This window comes from Coregonus lavaretus, assembly GCF_964263955.1.
Source record: "Coregonus lavaretus genome assembly, contig: HAP1_SCAFFOLD_312, whole genome shotgun sequence".
Taxonomy (NCBI): Eukaryota; Metazoa; Chordata; class Actinopteri; order Salmoniformes; family Salmonidae; genus Coregonus; species Coregonus lavaretus.
In genome coordinates, this window is record NW_028160464.1 from 453,988 (window position 1) to 467,634 (window position 13,647).

General features: G+C 41.6%; 1 long non-coding RNA gene across 2 annotated transcripts; it reads right to left on the reverse strand.

Moving 5' to 3' along the window:
• Window positions 1-3,928: 3,928 nt before the first annotated feature.
• Window positions 3,929-13,125, reverse strand: LOC311121776. Of its 2 annotated transcripts, XR_014612351.1 has the most exons (4): window positions 13,057-13,125; window positions 10,007-10,255; window positions 9,562-9,605; window positions 3,929-9,352 (listed from the first exon to the last, which is right to left on the reverse strand). It is a non-coding gene; the product is annotated as an uncharacterized lncRNA (long non-coding RNA). The 2 variants fall into 2 exon arrangements; XR_014612352.1 differs by lacking the exon at window positions 13,057-13,125 and having other exon boundaries at window positions 10,007-10,260.
• Window positions 13,126-13,647: the final 522 nt, after the last annotated feature.

The following is a 13,647-nucleotide window of genomic DNA, read 5'->3' on the forward strand; positions in this document are numbered from 1 at the left end:
TCTTCAGTCTGAAGAATGGGGCGCGCCAACACGGAACTTCCTGTTCCCCCACTACCACAGTGCGACAGCGTCCTCTATTGGACTGATGGACTTATGATTATTATTGTTCTCTGGTATACTGACGTTTACACCAATGTAATAATAATAATAATATGCCATTTAGCAGACGCTTTCATCCAAAGTGACTTACAGTCATTCGTGCATACATTTTTGTGTATGGGTGGTCCCGGGGGATCGAACCCACTACCTTGGCGTTATAAGCGCCGTGCTCTACCAGCTGAGCTACAGAGGACCACAATGTGATGTGTCTGCCGCCACCTACTGTACGGTTAGTAAACTGGAGAAAAAAATAAATGTCCATTGCGGAAAAGGGGAGGGGGTACAACGACATCAAACAAAATACCAAAATAGATCAATAAAAACTTCCCTTCAGTCACAGTCCAATCCAAATCACATCCCTACACAGTCTCATGGGCCTCGGGGGGGGATACATCTTCAGTCAGTATTCCCTGCAATGCTTCCACTGTTAATTCCTGAAAACCCCAAAACCTTTCAGCCCTACATACAATTATGTCCAGCTTCTTGACTTCTTGTTCTTTTGGGCAGTACAATGAATCACCTGCGCAAAAAACGCCACAACATCCACCTTCTTTACAATCAGTATCCCTCAACTGGTAAACGACATTCTGAATCTCAACAGGCTGCGGGGCATCCACGGCAAACGTGGCAGGTTAGGTGAATTAGCGTGGCAGGTTAGGAGACTGAGGTTAAGGTTAGGTGAATTAGCGTGGCAGGTTAGGAGACTGAGGTTAAGGTTAGGTGAATTAGCGTGGCAGGTTAGGAGACTGAGGTTAAGGTTAGGTGAATTAGCGTGGCAGGTTAGGAGACTGAGGTTAAGGTTAGGTGAATTAGCGTGGCAGGTTAGGAGACTGAGGTTAAGGTTAGGTGAATTAGCGTGGCAGGTTAGGAGACTGAGGTTAAGGTTAGGTGAATTAGCGTGGCAGGTTAGGAGACTGAGGTTAAGGTTAGGTGAATTAGCGTGGCAGGTTAGGAGACTGAGGTTAAGGTTAGGTGAATTAGCGTGGCAGGTTAGGAGACTGAGGTTAAGGTTAGGTGAATTAGCGTGGCAGGTTAGGAGACTGAGGTTAAGGTTAGGTGAATTAGCGTGGCAGGTTAGGAGACTGAGGTTAAGGTTAGGTGAATTAGCGTGGCAGGTTAGGAGACTGAGGTTAAGGTTAGGTGAATTAGCGTGGCAGGTTAGGAGACTGAGGTTAAGGTTAGGTGAATTAGCGTGGCAGGTTAGGAGACTGAGGTTAAGGTTAGGTGAATTAGCGTGGCAGGTTAGGAGACTGAGGTTAAGGTTAGGTGAATTAGCGTGGCAGGTTAGGAGACTGAGGTTAAGGTTAAGAAAAGGGTGAGGTTTAGTGACTTGTTTATATAGTAGGTTTGGATAACTAATGTGGCGGTTAGGAGACTGAGATTAAGGTTAGGAAAAGGGTTAGGTTTAGTGATTTGTTTATATAGTAGGTTTGGATAACTAATGTGGCGGTTAGGAGACTGAGATTAAGGTTAGGAAAAGGGTTAGGTTTAGCTACAATGCTACAGTTGTCAACAAATGTTGTCCCCGACGCAAAAGAAACGGGCACGGACCAAAGGGGAGCATCAATAGGTGTAACTTGATATCAAGATATACGGGGCGGCAGGTAGCTTAGTGGTTAAGAGCGTAGTGCCAGTAACCGAAAGGTCGCTGGTTCTAATCCCCGAGCCGACTAGGTGAAAAATCTGTCGATGTGCCCTTGAGCAAGGCACTTAACCCTAATTGCTCCTGTAAGTCGCTCTGGATAAGAGCGTCTGCTAAATGACTAAAATGTAAAAATGTAAAGAAACACCCGATATCAAAAAACGCTCCTAATTGCAGTCTGCAATTACACCCTTTTGGGATCAAGGGGCCAGGCTGGACTCATGCTTTCCACTGTGCTCAGAGGGCATTTTCGGTAGTGCAGTTTAGCTGAAGCACCGCCAAGAAAGACAATTCCCATTGACGGACATATAGAGAAGTCACATTTTGTATTTTAAAATAAGACAATAGTAGTCATCAAGTTTGTAAACAAAAACATCCATTGAATTATTCAAGTAATTGCCTTAGAGTCCAATTTTTTTACCATCACTCACAGCCAACGTTACTAACATTTTAGATTCATGCTGTGAGGTGGGAAAGCTTTTGCCACATGCAGATGCTGAAGGCAAAACACACGTCTTGACCTGGACCTGCTTGTGCATAATGTAGGTCAAGGAGCAGCCTCGTCTCATAGATTAAACATAACATAGTAAATGTACATCTGGGACTCTCGAAACAGTATGATATGTTACGTTGTTATGGTTACGTTGTTATGGTTATGTTGTTATGGTTACTTAATAAATGGAATTAGGTGGGGCTGTAATAGAGAGCTGACCCAGTTGAAAATATTGATGCCAGGGGATATTGTTGGTGACTGTGTGCTCCTGAAGTGCTGTGGCCCTGTGTGCTCTTTCATTAGTGTTGTGTTTTTATTCCTGGTCCCCTCCTACCTGAGCTCCATGAGGCCTGTGGGGCGTCGCAATGTTAGAATGATCCCAGTGTGGAGATGAAAACACCTGTGTGTTGCAAAGCCACATGTTCTGTCCTCTCTACTCTAGCCAGGTGTTTTAAATGTGGGTAATAGTAATACAGAGATAATGTAAAAACTACAGAGATAATGTAAAACTACAGAGATAATGTAAAACTACAGAGATAATGTACATTTCTTTTCTCTTTTCTTTTCATGTCATTATGTTTACCATTTCAGTTAAATCTGTAGTTTGAAGCATATACAGGACCCCTTGACTTTTTCCACATTTTGTTACGTTACAGCCTTATTCTAAAATGGACTAAATGCATTTTTTCCCTCATCAATTTACACACAATACCCCATAATGACAAAGCGAAAACAACAAAAGTACAAACTGAAATTACCTTATATACATAAGTATTCAGACCCTTTGCCATGAGACTGGGAATTGAACTCAGGTGCATCCTGTTTCCATTGATCATCATTGAGATGGTTCTACAACTTGATTAGAGTCCACCTGTGGTAGTAAATTCAATTGATTGGAAATTATTTGGAAAGGCACACACCTGTCTATATAAGGTCATACAGTTGACAGTGCATGTCAGAGCAAAAACCAAGCCATGAGGTCGAAGGAATTGTCAGTGGAGCTCCGAAACAGGATTGTGTCGAGGCACAGATCTGGGGAAGGGTACTTAAACATTTCTGCAGCATTGAAGGTCCCCAAGAAAAACTTGAGAAAACTCCAGGCACTCAGCCCATAAGAACCATTCATACTGTCAGATCTAATATGAAAGAACTGAATACAACCATAAGAACCATTCATACTGTCAGATCTAATATGGAAGAACTGAATACAACCATAAGAACCATTCATACTGTCAGATCTAATATGGAAGAACTGAATACAACCATAAGAACCATTCATACTGTCAGATCTAATATGGAAGAACTGAATACAATCATAAGAACCATTCATACTGTCAGATCTAATATGGAAGAACTGAATACAACCATAAGAACCATTCATACTGTCAGATCTAATATGGAAGAACTGAATACAACCATAAGAACCATTCATACTGTCAGATCTAATATGGAAGAACTGAATACAACCATAAGAACCATTCATACTGTCAGATCTAATATGGAAGAACTGAATACAACCATAAGAACCATTCATACTGTCAGATCTAATATGGAAGAACTGAATACAACCATAAGAACCATTCATACTGTCAGATCTAATATGGAAGAACTGAATACAACCATAAGAGCCATTCATACTGTCAGATCTAATAAGAACTGAATACAAAAGAGAAGGAAAGGGTGACCAGTACAAATTCATGTACAAACTTTTATTTTTCATTGGCAGATCAATGAAGTTCACTTGAATGCAGTTTTATCCAAACACATTAATTATCAGTAACTAAAACAACAAGTTGTAAAATACTATTTAATAAACACATGTCATCGTTTTTATAGCCTGTGTATCATTAAACAAAGTTGTTTACAGTTTTTTTCAATTGTTTACACACTAAAATTAAAACTTTCCCACAATTAGCAAAACCTTACACTCAAGGAGCAAAACACAGGCCTAGATTTGCACAACTGTAAGCACATTGTCAGCTTCACACTTTTTGCAAAACACTAAAACACACTTGTATGCATTTGAGACACAGAAATGTATCATGATGTCATTTCCTATGCAATTTCAAAGCAAAGGCTTTCAAATGAACCAATTGGTTAAACACAGCCACCAGGTGTGCACACACACTGGTGCTTAATTGTAGACACACCAATCAGGTTTAAGCACTATAAAAAAGGCAACAGGTAAGTTCACCTGTCTTCCAAAACCAATGGACGGTGTCAGAGGAAGACCTGGAGGAGGGGTAGGACATGCACAAAGAAGAAGACAACCAAATCTATTTAAACGAAATTCGTGCTACAATTGTGGACCCATGTAATAAACCACGGACTAACACTGAGGGGGGCTGGACTGAGAGTACAGTCTAACCTCAGCAGGTACACGGTGGCATCAATAGTTCGGACATTTCGTCAAGAGCACAGGTGAGAAACGTATCTTCTGTCAACAGAAAATCCATTGCATGTACTATTATCAACAGTTTTGGTATCTATTCCTCTATCATTTTACAGTTAGCTACATGTATTTTGTTTGGCCAACATAGGATTGAACGTCGAGAACACCAAGGAGGGAGGGGCCCCATATTCACACAGAAGCAAGAGAGAGAGAGAGAGATCATAAACCTTGGTTTTGGCCAATAATGCAATCAGACTTAGAGATATTCAAGCCCATATTGTCAATGATCACCGAATGTTCAATAATGTCCAACAGGTCTCTCTGTCAACAATAGCCCGTATCCTTAAAAAACTTCAAGTTCTGATGAAACAACTGTATAAAAGTGCCATTTGAAAGAAATTCAGACAGGGTGAAAGGCCTGCGGCGTGAATATGTGGTGGTACGTTTTGTTCACTGACTGTAGTATTCTGTACTGCACACACAACCTTTTTACTGTACATGTAATTTTACTGTATAGCAGACCTACAGTAAATTGATCTACACAATGAACTTTTGCTGTATTTCAGAGAGTTTTGCAAATGGATGCAGAGGAAGTCCCGCATGAGTTTATACAGTGGGGGGGGAAAAAGTATTTAGTCAGCCACCAATTGTGCAAGTTCTCCCACTTAAAAAGATGAGAGAGGCCTGTAATTTTCATCATAGGTACCTTCCATCAGCAAGGGCATTGAAGATGAAACGTGGCTGGGTCTTTCAGCATGACAATGATCCCAAACACACCGCCAGGGCAACAAAGGAGTGGCTTCGTAAGAAGCATTTCAAGGTCCTGGAGTGGCCTAGCCAGTCTCCAGATCTCAACCCCATAGAAAATCTTTGGGAGGGAGTTGAAAGTCTGTGTTGCCCAGCGACATCCCCCAAAACATCACAAAATAGCAGCAAGTGTGTGAAAACCTTGTGAAGACAGAAAACGTTTGACCTGTGTCATTGCCAACAAAGGGTATAACTAAGTATTGAGAAACTTTTGTTATTGACCAAACACTTATTTTCCACCATAATTTGCAAATAAATTCATTAAAAATCCTACAATGTGATTTTCTGGAGAGAAAAAAAATCTCATTTTGTCTGTCATAGTTGACGTGTACCTATGATGAAAATTACAGGCCTCTCTCATATTTTTAAGTGGGAGAACTTGAACAATTGGTGGCTGACTAAATACTTTTTTCCCCCCACTGTCTACATTGAGGCTGGATTTAACCTGACAACAGTGAGAAGAAGGGGAAGAAACATCATTGGCTATTGTCAATGTACCAGGGCAACGTGGGGGTAACATTACCCTTTGTGCTGCCATTTCACATAATGGGGTCCTCCACCGCCATGCCAACTTGGGTCCTTAAAAACACTGACCTCATTCTTACATTTTTAGACAGATTACACAATATTATCAGAGCAGCAAACCAAAGGGACCAGATGCAATACGTTGTCGTCTGGGACAATGTAGCTTTCCATCATTCTGCTCTGGTCCAAAACTGGTTTCATCAACACCCACAATTTACAGTTCAATACCTTCCACCATACTCCCCCCTTCCTAAACCCCATCGAGGAGTTCTTCTCAGCATGGCGGTGGAAGGTTTATGATCTCCGGCCCTATGTCCAGATGGCCCTCATTCAATCTATGGTGGAAGCATGTGATCAAATTGAAACAGCATCCATACAAGGGTGGATTCATCACTCCAAAAGATTCTTCCCACGTTGCCTTGCAAATGAAAATATAGCCTGTGATGTTGACGAGGCCCTGTGGCCAGATCCAGCTAGGCGGAGAGATGTTTAGCTTATTTTTCTTTTTTTATTCGGTACTGAACTGGATATGTAATTTATGTTACAGTATTACTGTAAGCTTACAGTGCAATGGTACGTTCAGTAATCCTGTATGAAAACTGGCAAATGTTTTGTTGAAATGTTCAGTATTGACTGACTTGAGTACATGAAAATAAATACATATTTTCATTAGTCTGCACAATTGGGGGTCATGTGGTGTTGGTGAATTAATTTTTACACATTCTCTGTGTAAATGCTAAAACTGTTTTAAGGTTGAGCGCAGGAGTGTTTAACTGATTCAAACAGAATCAGACCATATGATGGTTGGGATTTATGTTATGACATCACAATAAGGTTTTTAGAAAACATTGTATAGTTTTGACAACAGCGTTCCATTTTGCAAATGATCTGAGGTGTTGTGCTACTTTGGTGTAGTGTTGTGCTCATTGTGTGAAGGGGTTTGAAAAACCGGGCCCTGTTTTCAAAATTGTGCTTAAGCAATTGAAAAAAAAACTGTAATAGCTAAAATAATCCACCCAAACTAATGGTGAAAACTGATCATCACACCATCTCTGTCTGATACATGTTGTGTCTACTAGCTCATTCCAACAGAATACTGCAGAGGGACAACTTGGTCTCAGAGCAAAACGTATTATGTTACAAAAAAAAATCAGTGACACTCCATTTAGTATGTTATGTTACATTACATTGGCCTACCAATGTAATACATGTCATATAATATAAAGTGAAATAAAATATAAACGCAACATGTAAAGTTTTGTTTCATGAGCTGAAATAAAAAAATCCCAGAAATGTACCATATGCGAAAAAAGCTTATTTCTCTCAAATGTTGTGCACAAATTTGTTTACATCCTGTTTAGTGAGCATTTCAGCCTTTGTCAAGATAATCCATCCAACTGACAGGTGTGGTATATCAAGAAGCTGATTAAACAGCATGATCATTACACAGGTGCACCTTGTGCTGGGGACATTAAAAGGCCACACAACACAATGTCACAGATGTTTCAAGTTTTGAGGGAGTGTGCAATTGTCATGATGACTGCAGGAATGTCCACCAGAGCTGTTGCCAGAGAATTCAATATTTATTTCTCTACCATAAGCCACCTTCAACGTCGTTTTAGAGAATTTGGCAGTACGTCCAACCGGCCTCACAACCGCAGACCACATGTAACCACGTCAGCCCAGGACCTCCACATCCGGCTACTTCACCTGCAGGATTGTCTGAGGGGAAGGGGGGCGGGGTGCTGAGTAGTATTTCTGTCTGTAATAAAGACCTTTTGTGGGGAAAAACTCATTCTGATTGGCTGGGCCAAGTGGGTGGGCCTATGACCTCCCAGGCCCACCCATGGCTGCGCCCCTGGCCAGTCATATGAAATCCATAGATCAGGGCCTAATTTATTTATTTCAATTGACAGATTTCCTTATATGAACTGTAACTCAGCAAAATCTTGGAAATTGTTGCATTTCTATTTTTGTTCAGTATAATACGACTTGTAGGACATATCGTATGTTACAAATTAAAATGTGTATGTTCTGTTACGCATTGCTATTCATACAATATGTTACGAACTTGTAATATGTTATGGATTCCAATGTGTTGTTGCTAACTTTAGCTAGGTTAGGGGTTTAAGGTAGGGTTAAATGGGGTTAGGGGAAGGGTTAGCTAACATGCTAAGTAGTTGCATGCTAAGCTAACATGCTAAGTAATAGCTAAAAAGTAGTAAGTAGTTGCAAAGTTGCTAATTAGCTAAAATGCTAAAGTCCTCCGTGATGAGATTCTCCCCACAGACAGAGTCAGACCAGGCTGAGAGGGAAGCAGTACCACCCAGTCAACTTGCAGACTATAGTGTTTGTTTTCTAAATGAGAAGCCTCACAGAGGGTATTCAACACTAAGGGCAAATCCAAGGTCATCTCAATATCATTACAGTAGAAGCTATCAAAACTGACAAGGTGCACACTGATCAGTAAAGAGAGGCTAACATTCTATAACGTTCCCGTTCCTCTGCACAGTTCCCTCACAGTGAGAAACAATAGGATTACAATAGTGTTCTACGCTTTCTTTATTTGATCCAATTCAACGTTACAACTTATTTTATGAGATGAGAATTAAGTGATGGAGTGACTAATCTTAGCAGGTCTTAGAGAACTGATGTGGCTTTTCTACTTGATGTAGACGTTGGTGTGTTTTTAAGTTGCTCTGGTAAGAGAAACTCCTCCCACAGTCAGAGCAGGAGTACGGCTTCTCTCCTGTGTGTGATCTCTGATGAACTTTTAGCTCAGTTGATGTTTTGAAGCATTTTACACAGTCAGAACAGTAGTAATGATTCTCTCCTGTGTGTGCTCTATGATGTAGTTTTAGCTCAGTTGATGTTTTGAAGCATTTTACACAGTCAGAGCAGACGAAAGGCTTCTCTCCTGTATGTATACGTTCATGTGATTTTAAATTATCAGATCGGGAGAAACTTTTTCCACAGTCAGAGCAGTAGTAAGGCTTCTCTCCTGTATGCATACGTTCATGTGATTTTAAGGTTTCCGATCGGGAGAAACTCTTCCCACAATCAGAGCAGGAGTAAGGCTTCTCTCCTGTATGTATTTGTTGGTGTGCTTTTAAGCTGCTCTTTTGAGAGAAACTATCCCCACAGTCAGAGCAGTAGAAAGGCTTCTCTCCTGTATGTATGCGCTCATGTGTTTTTAAGGTATACAATCGGGAGAAACTCTTCCCACAGTCAGAGCAGGAGTAAAGCTTCTCTCCTGTGTGTATTTTTAGGTGTCTTTTTAGCTTTGATAGAATTGAGAAACTCTCCTCACAATGTGGGCAGTGGTGAGACCTCTGAGCTCTGTGATCTTCCTGCTGTTGTTCTCTGGATGTAGAGAATGTCTCAACATGGTCTCCTGTGTGAACAACATCAGAAGAACCAGTCAGTTGGTGCGATATACATGTCAATCAAATGTATTTTACGAAGCCCATTTTTACATCAGCAGTTGTCACAAAGTGCTTTACAGAAACCCAGCATAAAACCCCAAAAGAGCAAGCAATGCAGATGTAGAAGCACAGTGGCCACGAAAAACTCCCTAGAAAGGTAGCAACCTCGGAAACAAACCTAAAGAGGAACCAGGCTCTGAGGGGTGGCAAGTCCTCTTCTGGCTGTACCATAAGACATATGAATTAATATAATACGTAGGCTGTACAATTACAAAAGGGGATTAAAACTATTCTAAAACTGGGTAGAAGTCAAGAACTAAAAAGGGGGAAAAGTTGTCAAAATGATGAGCCATATCATCCTCCACTGACTATCATAAGGGTTAGTAACTACACAGACTCAGTTCATAGAACTTTAAAACACTGGCAGTTTGTCTACTTCGCTTCTTTAGTCTACTCTCTGATCACTCCAGATAGCCCAGTGAATAAAACACATGGTGGCAATACTGGTGTCAAACCATGCAAGTCTCAGTAGCATTAAATAACATCTACCTTCTCATTGAAACAGTTTCATGCAGAGTGGGATGTTGGAACGAACAACGAACTTAGATAGAACCTGCTCTTACCATGAGAAACAGATTTCCCAATCTTCTCCTCCTCTTCTTCATCTTTAATGATGACGTTCAGCTCCAGTGTTTGACTGCAGTCTTCCAGCTTCACTGATGCCATCTCTGGATCCTGCAGTGCAAACTGGGCTCCACTGTCACAATCAGGACCCAGTGACTGTAGGTTTGGACTCAGTGTGGAAGGAGAGAGGCAGGCTGGGTTTGTCCTCACTGTTGATGTTACCGGCGTCAGACCTAATTCTTGTCGTCCTGTAGTAATAATGAGAAACGGACACTAAAGTTATTGTCTTGACAGTTCTGGAACTTTCTGTATTCTCAAAAAATATATTCAATTTTTATTGTTAATTTATCTAATTTCCATATATCAGGTAACTAATCATTGACAACAAAACATTCATTCATTTACATTAGACAAGTGCACACTTTAAATTATGCAACGTACGTGCACTTAAATTCACATGAATGCATAAATGACTCCCAAACCATTTAGTACAAGGTTGCAGTTTGTTCTAGGCAGCACTATGTTCCATTTTCCTGAATAACCTTTTTTTTCTCTTCACTGTATTATTTAGCGTTGAGCGATTAATTCCGTTTTTTGTTGTTATTAAACAACGAATTGACTTGTCGGTTCAATTACTTGAATTCCATTTGGTTCGGCACTAGTATTATGGATTACAAAGGGAAACCCAGCCGAGAGCTGCCCAATGACGCGAGCCTACCAGATAAGCTAAATGCCTTAAATATGCTCGCTTCGAAGCAGCCAACACTGAACCATGAGTGAAAGCACCAGCTGTTCAGGACGACTGTATGATCACGCTCTCCGTAGCCTTTAAACAGTCAGACCTTTAAACAAGTTAACATTCACAAGGCTGCCGGGCCAGACGGATTATCATGACACGTACTCTGAGCATGTGCTGTCCAGCTGGCAAGTGTCTTCAGTGACATTTTCAACCTCTCCCTGACCCAGTCTGTATACCTGCATGTTTCAAGCAGACCACCATAGTCCCTGTGCCCATGAACACCAAGGTAACCTGTTTAATTGACTACTGCCCCGTAGAACTCACATCTGCAGCCATGAAATGCTTTGAAAGGTTGGTCATGGCTCACATCAACACCATCATCCCAGAAACCCACTCCAATTAGTCTACAGCCCGAACAGCCCCACAGATGACGTAATCTCTATTGCACTATCTGGACTAAAGGCACACCCACGTAAGAATGTTGTTCATTGACTACAGCTCAGCGTTCAACACCATAGTGCCCTCCAAGCTCATCACTAAGTTAAGGACCCTGGGACTGAACACCTCCCTCTGCAACTGGCTCCTGGACTTCCTGATGAGCCGCCCCCAGGTGGTGAGGGTAGGCAACAACACATCCTCCACGCTGACCTTTAACACGGGGCCTCTCAGGGGCGCATGCTCCTATACTTCCTGTTCACCCACGACTACGTGGCTGCGCACGACTTCAACACCATCATTAAGTTTGCTGACGGTGGTAGGCCTGATCACCGACGACATGGGCAAGACTCAGGAGCTTATCGAGGACTACAGGAAACGGAGGGCAGAACACGCCCCCCCATTCACATTGACGGGGGTATAGTGGAGCGGGTCGAGAGCTTCAAGTTCCTCAGTGTCCACGTCACTAAGGACCTATCATGGTCCAAACACACCAACAGTCGTGAAGAGGGCATGACAACGCCTCTTCCCCCTCAGGAGGCTGACAAGTTTTGGCATGGGCACTCAGATCCTCAAAAAGTTATCCAGCTGCACCATTGAGAGCATCTTGACTGGCTGCATCACCGCTTGGTATGGCAACTGATCGGCATTCGAGTGCAAGGCGCTACAGAGGGTAGTGCGTACGGCCCAGTAATTCACTGGAGCCGAACTCCCTGTCATCCAGGACCTCTATACCAGGCGGTGTCAGAGGATGGCCCTAAAAATTGTCAAATAATCCAGCCAACCAAGTCATAGATTGTTGTCTCTACTACAACAAGGCAAGCGGTACCGGAGCGCCAAGTCTGGGACCAAAAGGCTCCTGAACAATTTGTAACCCAAGCCATAAGACTGCTGAACAGTTAATAAAATGGCTACCTGGACTATTTACATTGAACCCCTTTTTATTATTTATCTAAAATGTTTTGCACTGACTCTATGCACACTTCCTGCTCCACACAAACTACACTGACACTCAACACACACACACACGCATATTGACGCCACAAACACACATAAGCTGCTGCTACTCTGTTTATTATATATCCTGATTACCTAGTCACATTTCACCCTACCTACATGTACATACTGTATTACCTCAATTAACACTGCAGATTAATACTATATTACCTTAATTACCCCTGAACATTGACTCGGTACTGGTACTCCTTGTATATAGCCTCGTTGTTTTTTATGTGCTACTATTTACTTTTGAATGTATCAAATATTTGTCTTTGATTATTTTAACTATGCATTATTGGTAATGGGCTCGTAAGTAGGCATTTCACTGTAAAGTCTACACGTAGTATTTGTCGCGTATGACCAATAAAATGTGATTTCGCTCGCAAAAAACAATATTATTTCCCATTCACACCATAGTATCAAATGTAGATAAGATAGAAACAACTGAATGTGTCTGAATATTACTACACATGTAGAAAACTGCTAATCATTACATTCAGCTTCAAAACAGTTGGTCGACCGTGACATTTTCTCTCTGCACCGACACTGTTCTCACTGAAGTCCGTTGACGCTGACCGAGAGGCGCCGCCATTTTATCGTTAAAAACAATGTACCCAAAAAAACAATAACATGTAAAACCAATTCAGAAATCTCAAATAAATGGATTCTTTATGAATTTATCTTGACTAAATAATGTTTCATTCCCTCAGAAACCCAGTCTCCAGCGATGTGACTTATCACGTTCTTTACTCGGTTTGACACAAACATAACACATAAAACCTTCACCAAGCGTGATAATACCTTGACGGATTTGTTAACTAGCATGTTATGACATGTTCTTTCGATATTAGAAAGTTTAAACGCGCTATTACATACCTGTAGTAATACATTTGAAACGGACACCAAAGCTATCGTCTTCACAGCACAGTTCTACTGATCTTCTTCTTCAAGGTTTTATGGCAGAGTTGGACTATTGCCGCCACCTACTGTTTGAATGTTAAATGACGAGGCAGAGGCATTGATGCGAGTAACCAGTCTTGTTCAGTATATTACAATACATCCGGGTATCTCAAGTACACCGGTAAAACACTGGAGTTGCAGTAATGAACATTTACCAACAGATGGCATCATTGTGCCATCTTCCACCCATAACATCTACAGCGGCCTCTTTCTGTTCCCTCCTTCCACCTGCTGGTCACACAGCGCAAGACAGACGGACTGGAGCTGCGGTCGGAGTCGTCGTTAGGCTGCTTCCAACGGCTGCCTCCCTGGTCAGCTCTATTGACCTGGAGCAGGTTGTCTGGCCCAATTCATGATACTCCTCCCCTCTATATAGACTAGACACATGTCGAAATCGTTTACATTTCTCACACTCCAAGGGTTTGGGCACCAAGGCTCTTACAGGACATCTCACATGACCCAAATATACGTATGAAGGGAGAGACTCTTCTTCAAAGAACAAAATAA